The sequence below is a fragment of the Cynara cardunculus genome (genome assembly GCF_001531365.2).
Source record: "Cynara cardunculus var. scolymus isolate 2C chromosome LG 7, CcrdV1, whole genome shotgun sequence".
In the NCBI taxonomy this organism is placed as follows: domain Eukaryota; kingdom Viridiplantae; phylum Streptophyta; class Magnoliopsida; order Asterales; family Asteraceae; genus Cynara; species Cynara cardunculus.
Window position 1 is genome coordinate 9,058,905 of NC_037534.1, and position 3,988 is coordinate 9,062,892.

Sequence of the window (3,988 nt, forward strand, 5' to 3'; positions counted from 1 at the left end):
AAATGAGGAATGGTGTATCAACTGGGTTTTATTTTGGACATTAGGCGTTTTGGGCCCATTGGACCGTTTAACAAAAATGGCCCAAATAAACCAGATTTGTGCATTTGGGCTGGTGATGGGAATTTGACCCTGAGATTCCTGGACTTATTGGGTAACGGGACTATAGGTCCCGGGTCAGGTAGGGTCTGAAGTGGTTCGGGTTCAGGTTCAAGATTAGAGATAGTAGGGATGACAAAAAAAACCGAAACCAATGGTGAAAACCGAAAACCAAAACTTTTGGGTCGGGTTCAAAGACGGGACGGGGATCGGGGATTTTATCGGGGACGGGACGGGGGGCCGGGGACGGTGATCATCGGCCCGGCCCGATATGTATATATATTAATTTTAATTTATATACATACATATATCTATACTATATTATAAAGCATTTGATAAAAACTCTTAAAAACCACTTTTCATGCGTAAAATACTGTTTATTAATGCATATTACTTAAAACTCAATATTGCAAGTAGATTGTGTTTAAGTACAACTTATTAAAGCTCCATATCTGAATTCGTGTAACTAACTCCATATAAACATAATCAAATACATGATAAACATCTTATTTTAAATATAAAAAATCTGAAATATAATTAGGATAATCATTAAGTTCTAACCAAATACTTAATTATTATCGTTATAAAATATTATATTATTAAACCAAAAATAAATTATTTTGTTATTAAAATTAAATTAAATTATAATAAAAAAAATAAATTAAAGAAATTACATAAAAAATGAGAACTTTTAAATAATTGATTTGATATTAACATTGATATATTTGTTTTCMAATTTTTATGATATCTTCAAATTTATATTTTATTCAAAAATAAAATCATTAATGTTTTCTTAAAAACACATAAAATCGTATTATAAAATCGACAGAAACAAATAATAAAATAAAATATTAAAATCGAGATGTGTCTCGCTGCATTGCGCGAGTACTCTTCTAGTATATATATATATATATATATATATATATTATCATTAAAAAAATAGTAACATTAAAATTTAAAAGACTTTTATCCACTTTACCTCAACAATTCAAATAAAGCTCACGAAAAAGTTTAGTTTATTTGTCTAAAATCGTGATTTTAATTGTATGATGTTTGAATTTCTGTTTAGTTTTATATTGTAATCTAATACATTATTTGTAATTGGTTCGATTATGTTTGAGATACTTAAACTTACATCTTTAAAAAAATTGCAATTTACTTTTAATTGTGAAAATTAGCATATTGTAATTATTTTCCAGATCTGTTTCGGGTTCGGGTTTGGTTATAACCAACGGTGAAAAATAGGATTTTTACCCTTAACTTAACTGGTTCCCAAACGGGGATCGGGGAAACCGCGTGCACCCGATGGGATCCCCGACGGGGATCGGGACGGTTTTAGCTATCGGTTTCGGAGACGGGGATACCAATACCCGGCCCATTGCCATTCCTAGGAGACAATACTACCCACTCTTAATACCTGCTATGTATATTATATAACAAAAGATGACAAGATTAAGATAATCGTCTTTTAGTACATCTTCAATAACTATGCTAAAATATGATTTCTGGTGGTCTTAGAGTTTTTTTTGGTTCCAACAAACATGTCATAACGTATGCTAAAATAGATAAAAGAAGAGAGAGAGAGTGTAGTACACAATAGAAACTATAGTTTATAACGTACTTTTTGGAAGGATCTTTCTATGTAAAGATCTATATCGATATAAGTATACATATAAAATGAAGATTGCAGGGTATGAAGTAGTATTATGGGATTTAAGTATTAAAAATATTCAACTGTGGTGTTGTTTTCAGTATTCATATTGATGGGGGAAATGATAGATTGAATGTCATTATATATATAAAAGAAAATTAGTAGATGTATGAAATATATTATGATATTTGAATTGTGGTATTATTTATGTTACCTCACGTTATGAATCACATAAGAGATTGGAGAATGATTATAAATATATGAAATGAGAAGATATGCATTTGAAAATTAAAATGATTACTTGGCTAAAGTGTACAGTTGATTCATATCTTGCGAAAAAATCGATATAAAAATAAATTTTAACTGAATATTTATGAATAAAAAAAAAGATGATAAATGTTTGAATTGTATAATAAGATTTGAGCTGTTAATTTAGTTATCTAACTTTGTCCATTTGTTAAAAATATTCATTAAAACTCAATGTCACATTGTTTTTACACAAATTTGTATCATCGTCCAACGCACAATGTCGAATACTAGTATATATATATATATATATTAAAGGAGAAACCAAACATAATGATGTGTCATCCTCTAAACATTAAAAGCCTATATTTCTTTTTCTTAGATTTTCGATTTTTTAAAATATTTGATGTGTAAAAGACTTTTGCATCCCTATATCTGAAACATGAAATTGATTAGTATAAAGTTGTTTTGGTAATTTTAAAAAGTTTAACCTCCAACCTTTTTTTCCCTGGTAAACTTTTTTTCACCCTTCATCATCCCTTGATTTCTTCTTTCATTCTATAAACTGTATTATTCAACAAGATCGTTTTTCAGGTTTACTATTATAATACTGATTTAGGTATTATTCTTCTTCTCTATCAGTTGATGTATTATTCATTTTACAAACCGTTATTCTTCAACAAAATCTTTTTTTTCAGGTAAACTTTTATTCTCTCTCTTAATCACTTGATTTGTTCTTTCATTTTATAAACTCTTATTATTCAACAAGATCGTTTTTCAGGTTTATTATGAGAATACTAATTTAGATATTATTCGTGACTTTTGTAGGGATTTTAGAGTTTATTTTCTTACTTTGTCTTCTATATTTTTCTTAAGTTTTTTCAATGAAATTGAGGGTTTGTTCTTGGCAGCGGTTATAGAGTTTTGATGGCAATCCATGATATAACCTCAACAAATTTCAATATGTTTTTTTTTTCAGATTTACTACAAAAAGATTAATCTTAAATTCTCTTTTGACTTTTGTTGGGATTTTAGACTTCTTTTTTATTTTCTTTTTTTATATTTTTCTTAAATTTTAAATTTTACTAATCATTTTATTTACATGACACTTGAATATAATAATATGTAGGTTTTTGTTTACATAACAATTGAATATAATAAAAAACTAATTATAATTGATATATATATATATATATATATATATATATATATATAAAGGTTGGTTATTATACAATCCTTTACATTTGTACAACCAATGTAACCTAATCTCAACCGTCCATTTAATTTGATGAATATGTGATTTTATAGAAGTTTTGATTGTTTCTTGATATAAAATATTAATCATAATTAATGAACTCTATTCATCTACCATAAATATTCAAATCATAATAAATAAACTCTCATCATTTTCATAAATATCTCAAGTAATTAGGTTGCATTGGTTGTACAAATAGACATGGTTGTATTTGAAATATATCCTATATATATATATATAATTAAAATGAAGATAGTGATTAATCACATTAATTTAATACCTTTTAGTTTACAAGTAAAAACACCCTCACTGCAATCAATATACATAAATAAAAAAACTTATAAATAACTTATCATTCATTACTATTTTCATATACTGCTATTTTTATATATAAGTGAATAATCATTGACATTAATTATTATTTACACACCACATATTATATATTTTAATATGATTAAGGGGGTGTTTGGTTAGAGCTATTAAACAGTAATTAATGTGAATAAAAATAAAAAAAAACTATTTGATTTTATATAATATAATAAGTTCATTCCATCAGAAGTCCAAATTTCCATGCCAAGTTAAAGTAGGAGGAATAAAAATTCATCACATTTTCATTCCTCCACCTGAACCAAACACCCCCTAAATGGTCATTATAAATTATAATTAATTATTATTTACATACAACTTTTATTTTTATGTATAATCAACATTAATTATTATATACACAACACTTATTATAT